The following is a 14,005-nucleotide window of genomic DNA, read 5'->3' on the forward strand; positions in this document are numbered from 1 at the left end:
CGGGCCACAGCATCAGAACGCGCCACTTAACCGCTTGCGCCACCGGGCTGGCCCCTGATTGTCTTTTTTATTAAAGCCATTCTTGTGGGTATGAAGTGGCACCCTGTGGTTTTATTTGCATGTCTCTCTTCATGTGCTTGTTGGCGATGGGGTTCAGGACATGCTACCTTGGTTTACTATTCTTAGCTCGTTCCCTTTTTGTCTTATCACATTTTTCCACGACTCTCTACTCTTCATCAAACCTAGCATAAAATCACTCAGGTTTAACCCCTTCTTCAGGTCTTCATTTCTTTATGAAGGCTCCCGTGTCACATACAACTTATATTAAATAAATCTGTATGCTTTCCTCTTGTTAGTCTGTCTTTTGTTACAGGGGCCCCAGCCGAGAACTTAGAAGGGTAGAGGGAGAATTATTTTTCCTCCCCTACATTGGCCATTTGTACATCATCATTGGAAAAATGTCTATTCAGATCCTTTGCCGATTTTTAAATTGGGTTGTCTTTTATTATTGAGTTGTAAGAGTTCTTTATATATTCTGGATACATTCTCTTATCAGATATATGAGTTCCAAAAATTTTCTCCCATTCCGTGGATTGTCTTTTCACTTTCTGGATGGTATCATTAGAAGCACAGTTTTTTGATGAATTTTGATGAAATCCAGTTTATCTCTTTTTGTCACTTGTGCTTTTGGTGTCATATCTAAGAAATCATTGCCTAACCCGAAGTCATGAAGATTTATACTTTATTCTGAGAGTTCTATGGTGTGAGTCCTCCAACTTTGTTCAAGATTGTTTTGGCTTTTCTGGGTCCCTTGACCTTCCACATGAATCTGAAGATCAGCTTATCAATTTCTGTGAAGAAGTTAGCTGGGATTGTGATAGGGATTGTACTGAATCTGTAAATCACTCATACTGTTTTATAACCTGCTTTTTTTTTCCAGTTAAATATGTTTTGGACATCTTTCCATTTTAATAATTACAGAGTATCATCATCTTTTTTCTTATGTAATAATTCAACAAATATTTATTAAACAATTACAAGACACAAGGTGGTCTGGTTGCTGGTTATACCGAGATGAATCAGGCACATATCCCATCTGTAAAAAGGAACTTTCTACCTGGGAAGGGAAATAAGACATGAACATAAATAACTGTATTTCAAGTATGAGAGAGATACCGATAAAATGCTACAAAAAAAGATTATTTGTAGATATGAGGAAGAAGGTAAAGCTTCCATGTAAATACAGTCATTTAGCTAGAGTTTCTCAACCTCAGCACTATTGGCATTTGGGGATCATTCTTTGCTGTGGGGGCTGTCCTGTGCACTGTAGGATGCTGAGCAGTGTCCCTGGCCTCTACCCACTAGATACCAGGAGCAGTCTCCTCCTCCAGTTGTGACAACCCACAATGTCTCTGGACATTGCCAAATGTCAACAGGAAGGCAAAATCACCCTGGTTGAGAACCACTGAGCTAGACCTCACATCATCATTTTTTTTCTTATAATTTTATTTATTTTTCCCCCCAAAGTCCCAGTAGATAATTGTATGTCATAGCTGCACATCCTTCTAGTTGCTGTACGTGGGACATGGCCTCAGCATGGCCGGAGAAGCAGTGCATCAGTGCGCGCCCGGGATCCGAACCCGGGCCGCCAGCAGCGGAGCGCACGCACTTAACCGCTAAGCCACGGGGCAGGCCCCACATCATCATTTTTAATGGCTGTATAGTACATCTCACAGATAATCTACAGTCAATGCAACTAATACCCTATAAGTGCACATTCCTGATGCACCCAACTTTCCACTATTTTTTATAAAACATAACTTTTAGAATGCATGACGTCAGCTCCTTAGGATAAATAGCTACATCACGCTAGAAGTTTTTTTTTTTACTATAAAAGTTATACATGTTAACGTTATTTTTTCTAATAATTTGGAAGATAAAATAAAAAGGCTCTAGCTCTCAATCCCACTCCCCAGAAATATAGTCTGTGGTGTGTTGATTTTAAATTTTTATATTTATTCACAAGTAAGGTGGTAAAAGCCTTCTTTCAATGCATTTTTATCATTGTATGTGATACTTTGGTCTATTCACTGCACATTTCATCTGGAGCTCTCTAAACCACATTTTTTAAACTGCAGGTCTTGGCCCATTAGTGAAATCTAATTAGAGGGTCATGATCAGCATTTTTTTTTAATGAAATAGAACAGAATAGAATAGATCAGATCAGAATGTATTACACATAGCAAGGATAGGTAACACTTTGTGAGAAATTTCTTCCATTATCATAAAAAGACAGATGATAGATGGATAAATAGATAATGTAAAATGTATATGTTACTGTGGGTTGCAGCCAAGAAATTTTAAAGCTACTGCTTTAAGCAATCTAAATACATATTTAACATTCCTTTTTATAATGGGAGAGAAGTGGTGGATGGGCAAGCCTGGTTTTTTTTGACTAAAAGGGAACAATTAATACAACATAAGCAAAAATACTTAGTGTTAACAGTTACTCCCCAGAAAAGCAACACTGATTCCCATACTAAATATTGGTTAATGTAAATTTAAAGTCAGGGCTCCAGCAATTCAAATTGCCCTGACTTCTTAGAAATTAAATGATTCAATAAGAATCATTCACAACACTTTTATCCGTTTGTAATTTAAACAGCATTGTGGTATACATTAAGATGGTTGCTGATGTTTTTCAATCTAGTTCTCTTGTACCTCTTTCTTCACTCAGTTGGGTTTATTAAACATCATTGTCAAACATTTATGACAACCTGCAGGGAACATGGGACACCGTGGCTTATATGTGCCATAACTCCCCTGGGCGAGTAGAAGGTAGAGTGGCAGTTTATATGGCCATGATGCTCTTTAATGTCTATATTTATCCTATACCAGGATATCCTATACCAGGATAACACAATAAGGTCAATCTGACCAATTGGCTTTATATTAGTGTATAAATCTTTACATTCATTTAAGACTAAACTATTGTGATATTTAGCTACAAGGCATGGCTAACAAAGGATTTCACTGAAATTATAATATAACTAAGATTTCTCCCAAAACTTAGAATATTTACTCTAACTTGAAATGATCGTACACATGAAACTTATATGACGTTATAAACCCATGTTACCTCAATAAAAAAAGACATTAAGAAAAAAGAAATGATCATCATATTTTCAAGATCACTGAAACCAAAATTGTAGATGAACACACAAAACGGCTTTCAAACTAAAATGGACAGGAAACATTTGATAGACATAGAAACAAGTTTTCTCTAAAGTTTTATTTAAAAGATCACCAAAAAGACTTGATAAAGAAAACTTTTGAATCTTCTGTGTGAGTCTGTTCTTTGCCAGAACACCCACTGCCAAGTGATGCCAGCTCGGCTGATCTATCAATGCAACCATTGAAAGACTCCTGGTGAGGATAGATAAAAATCACAAAGTAAAACACTTTGGAAAATGTAAGGGGGGTAAAATTCATCTCTACTTCTAAGGACAGAATTTCCTTCTGAGATATAGTCCAACTCCTCACTTCCGAGATGAGGAAACTGAAGCTTGCAGAGGCTAAGACTTTCTTTAATCAACAGACTTTCTTTTTTTGAGCAGTTTTAGGTTTACAGAATTGATTGGAAAGTACAGAGAATTCCCAAATAGCTCCTCACCCCACCAATCCGTAGTTTCCCATGTTAATTCACACATATTAATCTTTATTAATTCAGTTGCACATATGTTAATCTTGCATTCATGTGGTACATTCATTATAACCAATGAGCCAATATACGTACATTATTGTCATTAACTAAAGTCCATAGTTTACATTAGGGTTCACTCTTTGGGTTGTACATTCTATGGCTTTTTACAAATACATAATGACATGTATCCACCATTTCAGAATCATACAAAACAGTTTCACTGCCCTAAAAATTCCCTGTGTTCCATCTATTCACTCCTTCCTCCCTCCTCCTGAACCCCTTGGCATCCTTTTTACTGTCTCCATAGTTTTTAGCCATTCTAATAGATGTGTAGTAGTATCTTATTGTTGTTTTAATTTGCAATTCCGTAATGACATATGATATTGAGCGTCTTTTCATGTGCTTATTTGCCTTTGGTGTATCTTTTTGATGAGATGTCTAGTCAGATCGTTTGCCCATTTTTAAACTGGGTTGTTTTCTTATTGCTGAGTTTTAGGTGTTCTTTATATATTTTGGATACTGGTCTTTTATTAGATATGTGTTTTGCAAATATTTTCTCCCAGTCTGTGGCTTGTCTTTTCATTCTCTTAACAGAAGTTTTTAATTTTAATCAAGTCCAACTTATCAGTTTTTTCTTTCATGGATCATGTTTTTGGTGTTATATCTAAGAAGTCATCACGAAATCCAAAGTCACCTAGATTTTTTCCTATGTTATCTTCTAGGAAGTTTTTTTTCAGCTTTTTTCCCCCAGCTTTATTGAGGTATAATTGACAAAATTGTAAGATATTTAAAGTGTACAATGTGATAATTTGATATACATATACATTGTGAAAAGATTCCCCTCGCCAAGTTAACACACCCATCACCTTACATATTTACCTCTTTTTTGGGGGGTGGGGGTGAAAACATTTAAGTTCTATTCCCTTAGCAAATTTCAATTATACAATATAGTGTTATCAACTATAGTCACCATGCTATACATTAAATCTTCAGACCTTATTCATCTTATAACTGAAAGCTTTTCCCCTTTTACCAACTTCTTCCTATTTCTCCCTCAGTCCCTGGCAACCACTTTTCCGCTCTCTGTTTCTATGAGCTCGACTTTTTTTAGATTCCACATATAAGGGATACCACATGGTATTTGTCTTTCTATGTCTGGCTTATTTCACTTAGCATAATGCCCTCCAGGTTCATCCATGTTGTCATAAATGACAGGATTGCCTTCTTTTTTAAGGCTGAATAATATTCCATTGTACATACATACCACATCTTTATCCATTCATCCATCGACCGACACTTAGGTTGTTCCCATATCTTGGCTATTGTGAATAATGCTGCAATGAACATGGGAGTGCAGATATCTCTGCCAGATAATGATTTGGTTTCCTTTGGATATATGCCCAGAAGTGGGATTGCTGAATCACATAGTAGCTCTAGTTTTAATTTTTTGAGGTACTTCCACACTGTTTTCCATAGTGGCTGTACTGGTTTACATTCCTACCAACAGTGCACAAGGGTTCCCTTTTCTCCACACCCTCATCAGCATTTATCTCGTCTTTTTGGTAATAGCCATCCTAACTGGTGTGAGGTGATATCTCATTGTGGGTTTGATTTGTATTTCTCCATTAATTACTGATGTTGAACACTTTTTTGTGTATCTGTTGGCCATTTGTATGTTTTCTTTGGGAAAATGTCTATTCAGGTCCTTTGCCCATTTTTTAATTTTTCCAGGAGTTTTATAGCTTCACATTTAGGTCTAAGATCCATTTTGAGTTAATTTTTGTAAAAGATCGTATGTAGATTCCATTTTTTTGCATGTGGCTATCCAGTTGTTCCAGCACCATTCGTTGAACAGACTATCCTTTGTCCATTGAATTGCCTTTGCTCCTTTGTCAAAGAAAGGGTAAGACTTCTTAGCAACAAAGCCAGGTGTTCTTCTCATGTCAGTTCTTTTTGCTGATAAACGGACTGCAGCTATGTTTAAAGGAATTGCTCTGGAATCAAAGACTAGCTTTCAGCGGCCGGCCCGGTGGCATGGCAGTTAAGTTCACGAGTTCCGCTTCGGGGGTTCGCCAGTTCGGATCCTAGGCATGGACCTACTAACCGCTTATCAAGCCATGCTGAGGCGGTGCCCCACATAGAAGAACTAGATAGGACCTGCAACTGGGATATACAACTATGTACTGGGGCTTTGGGGAGAAAAAAGGAAAAAAAAAAAGATTGACCACAGATGTTAGCTCAGGGTCAATCTTCCTTGGAAAAAAAAACCTAGCTTTTTATCTAAGCTCCTTCAGTTATAAGCTTTGAGATCATGGGCAAGTTACTTCTCTAAGCCTCAGTATTCTCAACTGTATAATGGGTTTGATAATAATAGGATTGTTAAGAATCATAGGGTTATCATCAGACAAATTAGATAATGTAATATCTAATTTGTAAATATCTGGCACATACTAAGTGTCAATAAATGTTGGCTATTATTATTATAGTATTCCAAACTGAACTTGCTTTCTGTGTCAGGGGCTCACCATCAAAATATATCAGGCAAAAATATACACATATTTTTCTTCATTCTCCAGACTTCCTTCTAATTTTCATAAAATCATGTACCATTTAGGTTTTTTTTTATAACATTCTCTGTAAACTTATCTATAATGACAGAAAGCAGATCAGTGGTTGTTCTGTGGCCATAGATGAAGGAAGGGGCACAAGGAAACTTTTGGGCATGATTGGAATGTTCTGGGGCTTTTTTGTCATTGTTTGTTTTTTTATTGTAGTGGTGCTTTCATGGGTGTTAACATCTGTCAAAACTTGTTAAATTGTATACTTTAAATGGGTGCAGTTTATGGTACATAAATTATACCTTAAGAAAGCTAAAGCACACACCCTCATTACGAGACAAACCAGGAAACGTAAATGCTATCTGGATATCCATATCAAGGAATTGTTATTTTTGTGTGTGTGAGAATGTATTGTAGTTATTTTGAATTTTTTTAAAAAAAGGAGCCCTTATATTTTAGAGATGCATATAGAAATATTTACAGATGAAATAATATGAGACGTGATATTTGCATCAAAATACTGAGGGACAGCAAGAGTGGATGGGGGAATAAATCAAATACATTTGACCTTGAGCTGATAATTACTAAAGCTGTGTACATGGGGGTTCATTCCACTATTCTCTTCTTTTGTGAATGTTTAAAATTGTCCATAATTTAAAAGTTAAAAAAAACCCACACATGCAGGAACTATTGTCTTCACTTCAGTTAATAAATGGAACAAGACTGAAAGCATCACCAAGCTTTTCTGATTGTTGCAGCACACCATTTTTAGTTTTTAATTAAAATTTTTGAGAAAATTGTAGATTCACATGCAGTTGTAAGAAATGATAGAAAATCCTGCATACACTTAGCCCAGTTCTCCCAAAGGCAACATCTTGCAAAACCATAGTACAATATCACAACCAGGATATTGATTTTTTTGTGTGTGAGGAAGATCAGCCCTGAGCTAACATCCATGCCAATCCTCCTCTTTTTTTGCTGAGAAAGACCGGCTCTGAGCTAACATCTATTGCCAATCCTCCTCCTTTTTTTTCCACCCCCCAAAGCCCCAGTGGATAGTTGTATGTGATAGTTGCACATCCTTCCAGTTGCTGTATGTGGGACGCCGCCTCAGCATGGCCGGACAAGCGGTGTGTCGGTGCGCACCCAGGATCCAAACCTGGGCCGCCAGTAGTGGAGCTCGCTCACTTAACCACTGAGCCACGGGGCCGGCCCCCAGGATATTGATATTGATACAATCCACTCATCTTACTCAGATTTCCACAGTTTTATTGATACTCGTTTGTGTGTGTGTTTGTGTCTTAAGGGCTATACACTTGTATCACCTGGGTAGGTTCGTGGATCCACCACCGCTGTCAAGATACTGAACAGTTCCAATACCACAAGCACAAAGATTCCTCATTTTGCCCTTTTACAACCACACCTCACATTCCCAAACCCCCACCCCCAATCGCTAACCCATGGCAACTACTAATCTCTCCTCAATTTCTAAAATTTTGTCATTTCCAAAATGCTATGTGAATGAAATCATAAAGTATGTAACCTTTTGGGATTGGCTTTTTTTGCTCAACATAATTCCCTAGAGATTCATCCAAGTCGTTGTGTGTATCAATAGATTCAGCCTTTTTATTGCTGAGTATATTCCATGGTATGGATGAACACCAGTATACCTGTTCACCAGCTGAAGGACATCTGGGCTGATTTCAGTTTCTGGCTATTACAAATAAAGCTGCTATGAACATTCATAGATGCATTTCTCATCTAACATTTTGTTTTGCCACTAGTATAATAATTTCCCCTTCTATTCATTAATCTTAGAAGATTGGTAATTTTGTAAACTTTCCAAATAAAATCTGTCGGCTTAATCAATATATGCATTTGGAGCATGTGTAATTTCCCTTAAGTGAGATGATGAAGTATTTTCTTAATGATACAGTGAATTTCTCTGGCTTTTCTTCTAACATTTTGAAAGCAATTCTCAATAGGAATTTGTAAATGACCTTACAATTACAGACCTTTTGATCACTAAGATAGCTTTACATCAATACTGGTTTCCTCTTTGTAATAATCAAATGGAACAATCTTGCTGTACCTCCTGCACCTCATAAATATGTATCAGGAGACAAATTTTCCAACGGATATATCCATATGCCATCACTAAGGGCCAGAGAACATGTTACAGGTTTGAAATTTGTGCCCTTAAGTCTTTCGGCATAAAGTACAATGATGATGTAATTTACATATAGCCACAGATACATTGAAAATTTCCAATTTACTAGGCAACTCTATTTTCAAAAACCACTACTGAGCCTTTTAAAAGGAAAGCATGCTTCTGTCGTGGTTATTTACCCGCCATCTCTTAGCTCTAAGCTAACCCTTTTTGGACTCTGCTCTGTGATGTCAGGACTGGGACTCTGCAAACTGCTTTTCCCAAACTCCCAAGCCAGTTGCCTTCCTGTTAGGTTCTGTCAGCGGGAGGTTCTGATGGGAGATTGGGAGGGAGAAGGGACAACAACCCCCCGACACCCAAGCCGGGCATGGCTCCAGCCTCCAGCTTCTTTCAGCCTTCCCAGCATCACCATATCAGGTCCCCACAGAGGCACCAGCACCCACCAGCCATGCCTTCCCTGGTGGTCTGAGCAGGGGCTGTGTGGAGTGCCTCTAGCAGAGGTCCACATGCCAGCCAGCGCAGGACCTCCTTGCCAAGTTCCCAGGGCCTGATAACCCCACTTGTTTCCTTTTGTTGCCACAGCCCTGGGCCTGGTAGCTGCTTCTTGCAGTTACTAATATCATCCCTAGAGGTACAGGAAGCAGTGACAAATATCCGGGTTACCTCATTGTCCCCTCTTTCAGCCTTCTAACATCTATGTACCCAATTCTTTATTGAATCCACTCTATTGGAAATACTCAGCATGGCTGTTTTCCTGTAGCTTTTACACAATTGCAAACAAAATTTTGCAAATTTTTTAGTATCTTATCTGTTTTCTCTCCAACTACAAGGGTCATGTTCCTTATTCAGGAGAATTGGTGGTTAAATTCAGAACTTGGAGGAGGAAGGGGACAGGGTTTGGTGAACATCAGAGATTCTTTGGCTGTAAGCAACAAATGGACTCAGGCTAATTTATGCAAAAAAGGAATATATGGAAGGATATGAGAAACTCATAGAATCAAAGGAGCCAATTGGGAAAGGGTGGGAACCAGAGCCATTTCAGAGATCCAGAAAGCAGAAACCAATGGCCAGCACCTTGGGGTGCTTCACCAGCATGAATCTATGGAATCCACATTCCAGGAAGGGAGTGGCTGACTGGCCTCGCTGAGGTTAAGTGCCTACCCTTTGGCTGGTGGAGAGCGGGGTATCCTGATGGACAGTCCTACCAAACTATAAGTCTGAAGAAGGGAGGGTAGCTCACCCAAAACAAATTTACTGTGCTGTTTCCTGCAGAAGGAAGAATGGATGATGGCCAGCAATTACAACAAATTTTCACTACAGTGAACTTCAGAAGCGGTCTTCAGTTGTAAATTACAATGCATCCTATACTAAAACTTGGAATAAAAGAACAATGTGCTTGGGGTAGAATGCTCAGAGCAATTTTTATAAAAGAAGGTTCTTCATGTGAAGCCTTCTCATCACTGCTGATGGATTGGGACAAGGCCAGGAGGAGGTGCCTATTCAATATTTTTCATTTGACAAATATTTATTTACTATGCCCCAGTGATTCTAAGTCTAAGCCCCAGGGATTCTGGTCTAGGTCATTTCCTTTATTCACTGTCACCAATGCAGAGCTCCTGTGGCTTAACATTAACAGCTGGCACAACGGGGTAAATTGGCCTTTCAGAAATCCAGAGGGACACTCCACAAAGGTTAAATATTAACACATTTATAAGTATAAAACAATTACTTCACTTTACCTAATATCACAATAGTAAATGAAAACAGTTCCAACAACTACAGTGTGTTTTCTATTTTATAATTTTCCTTTAACTCCCTCTCACACAATTGCATTAAACAATATTTTAAGAGAAATTACCTAGAATTCTAGCATGCTACGATAACTCTTCATTTGTCTGCATCACTCTTCTACCATTTTTTAATATATTTTCTCTAAAACGTGTGGCCTTTGTTTTTTCTGTTTATAAGCGTATGTCTGTCCACTGGAGAAAATTTTTAAATAGAGCACTATATGAAGAATAAAATAACCACCATCCATAATACCAGTAACCAAGAGACAACGGCTATTAATGTTTTCGTGTATTGTCTTCTGCTCCTAATGATTTGGATGAAAATGATTTGGCTAGGAACAAAACTGGTATTCTTTATGCACCCCGTTTGCTCATGTAATTTTCAGATTTTTCTGTAATGAGCTTTGCTTTTGTAATAAAAAAAAAATAAAGGAATGTATGAAAGAGCAGGTGCTCTATATGTCTTGTTCATCCAAGTTATCTCCAGTTCTCAGAACATCTCTTGGCACACAGTAGGTACTGCAAAAATTTTTTTGAATGGCTAAGATTTTCCCCCAAAACTGGTGAGACAGGGTTGTTAATGAACACAAAATCACCCTGCAGCTCTGTCCAGATACCATTTCCGTCTCTTGTTCCTTTCGGTAAACAGTTCATTCTAACACATACAATTAGTTTTGCTGTTTTAATATGACTGATTGAATTCAAATTCCAACTCCAACACTCACTGGCTATGTGACTTTGGCAAAACACTTCACCCCTCTCTGCCTGAGCTTCCTCATCTGGTAAGCACTGGTCCAGGTGTGCCGAATACAACAAAACAAAGATGCCGCCATCAATTTACGTTCTAGTGTAGGGGAAAACGCCTATGAACAAATCTTTGTCAGGTAGTGAGAACAGAGTAAGGGGGATAGAGAGTGATTACCGGTCAGGGCGGATGAGGGTGTGTTGTTATTTTATAAAGGGTGGTCGGGGACTGGCTAGAGGTTTCAAAAATATCCTACTGTCTGTGTTTTTCAGACTTCAATTTGTGATTGAGTGCAATCACGAAATCAATGTAGAGGGTCATCTGCATATTTTTTTAAATGAGATAAAATACCAGAGTGCATCACACATATTAAAGGTCAGCACTGTTTGGTGTAACTTGTTCTGGTTTATATACAAGTGTGCTAGTCGGTGAAACACGGTGGGCATGGAGAAAGTGGTGGTTAACACTACAGCAACTCGGAGGTAAGCAGTCTTAGAGAAAGGGACCTAAACATGGCGTCTCTCAGTTAAGATAGCCCCCAACCTGGTGCATGTGCCTCTTGGTGCCTAACTCGATTAGCAGACTTAGCTGAGTGCATGAGACAGAAAGACAACCACAGAGAAAGTGGGAGAAAAGATTAGGACCAGAGCTAAGAAGTTGAGGTGAAAGGCAAAAACAAAACTGAACAGTTAAGCAATTCAAGAGAGAAAACTGGTATTCCTTTTTTTTTCCGTGAGGACGATGGGCCGTGAGCTAACATCTGTTGCCAATCCTCCTCTTTTTGGCTGAGGAAGATTGGCCCTGAGATAATATCTATAGCAATCTTACTCTATTTTGTATGTGGCTCGCCACTGCACCATGGCTTGATGGGTAGTGTAAGTCCGCGCCCGGATCCGAGCCGCGAACCGTGGGCGCTAGGGAAGCGGAGCGCAGGGAGCTTAACCACTAGGCCACCAGGCCGGCCCCTGCTATTACATTTTTGATGCAAAAAAGTACCCGACCGGGAAAAGACCAAAAAAAATTAGAGAAACAGATTTGACAAATTCAATTTAACAACAAAAAAAATCCAAAGCTAACGAAATATGCTGTACATGATACTTGCAGATTAAGTGTATGATAGTGCCTGAATATTTTCAGAAACTCCCAAAATATCTGCTTCATACTTCCTACTCTGATCTTCAGTGAAGTGGACAGTATAAAGATTTTAAAGCCATATCGTCTGGGAGAATTTCTTTTCTTTCAACCCTTTAAACATTTAATAGGTTTTGGAAATTATGCCTACCCATCAGAAATAAGTAAAATATATTAAAGGGAGACTGGAAATCGTCTGCCAAGCCTTCTCTTGCTGTGCACATGAGGAGGTTCCCACTGAAGCAGAGCTGTAAGACAATTACTCTAGAACAAGATGGGCAAACTACAGTCCTCCGCTAAATCTAACCCACCGCCTGTTTTCGTATGGCCCACGAGCTAAGAATGATTTTTCCATTTTCAAGCGGTTGAAAAAAATCCAAAGAGTATTTTGTGACACGTGAAAATTTTATGAAGTCCAAATTTCAGTGTATATCAAGTTTTATTGGAATACAGCCATGATCAACCATATCGTCTAGGGCTGCTTTCTCTCTATAACGCGGCAGAGTTGAATAGTTGCCCCCTAAACCTAAAATATTTACTCTCTGGCCCCTTTTAGAGAAAACATTTGCCCACCAGCGTTCTAGAACATGAGGGCTGTATTGTTTAAACACCCTTGCAACCCTCTTCCCTCTCCAGCCGCCCCCTCCCCAGCTTTAGTCACTAACAAGATTCCTGGGCCTGACATAAAGGGAGAGCGTTGTAATAATGAATCGCATCGTATCGGAAACCAGAAGCACCAGACAGTAAATTTCTATATAAGGTAATACGAGTGGTTCTGCCACCGACTAGAGTAACGTCTGGGTTTGTTTCCCGATCAGAAACGTGGGCATCACGGCAGCAGCTGCACGATTTCGTTTGAGAATCACCATGGTCACTTGCATGAAGGCACTTGGAAAATATCAAGGCAGCAAGTGTTCCGGTGGTGCTTTTGCAGGGGGAGCCTTTCTTGCAGTCTGGATGTAGACAGAGGTTCCCTTTGCATGTAGGCACCTCTGCCGCCCCCTCCTACCCTGTCCCCTCTGCTCCTGGCCCTCATTTTCGTTCCCGTTTAGCCTTGCAGCCCGCTTTCTCCCCACCCCCACGCACTCCCCAGGGGCTACCAAATTCCAGGACAGAGCAGGGCTCGGGCAAGCCGGCCCCGGGTCAGCTCAGCCCAACTCTTCCCAGCCTCACCAGCTTGGGGTGCGGTTGCCCTGGGACCCCCGCAGGTGACAAGAATGACTCAGCAGGGTCTTGGGCTGGGACGGAAACAAGAACGCCAGTGTAGGGACAAAATCCTCTGCAGTACGCGAGGCCACAAATCATCATTTTTAAGGACCCAAATTTGTGAACAAACGAAAACGTAATTCAAAAGAGCTTCGGGCCGTTGGCGGCCTGTGCCAGCACAGGCCGCAGGTTTAGCCTAACAGGGAGGCCCGGCGGCTTCTGCAGTCAGAAAACGCCCGCGGCCTCTGCAAAAAGTCCCCTTTGCCTCCGACAAACCCCACCTCGGCTCGACCGAGCCCCACGAAAGGCCAGTCGGCTGGTGGAAGACCTTTCAAGGTGCACAGAATTGCATGCTCGTGATTATTGGGGAGACTTTGCGGGCACAGTAATCTCTCGAGACTAGAAACCATTTTCCTTTCTGGCTCTGAGATTTTGCTTGGCTAAGCGGAGGCAGCCTCCCTGCCCCCCTCCCACCCCCACCGCCACGGCCGCTGCAAGCAGCCACGCCCCACGGCCCCCGGGCTCGCCTCCGCGAGGCTCGCAGCCCCCGTGCAGCCCGCACGCCGCGCCTCCATTCGCCCCACCCCCAGCGCACCCCCATCCGCCCCCGCGGCCGGCCCTGGGAGCGCCGGGCGAGCCCTCGCGCCTGCGCCTCGCCAACTTCCTGCCGCGGAACGCCCTGCGCACCCCCAGAAGCCCGCC

This window comes from Ceratotherium simum, chromosome X (genome assembly GCF_057802395.1).
Source record: "Ceratotherium simum simum isolate JZ-2026a chromosome X, ASM5780239v1, whole genome shotgun sequence".
NCBI lineage: Eukaryota > Metazoa > Chordata > Mammalia > Perissodactyla > Rhinocerotidae > Ceratotherium > Ceratotherium simum.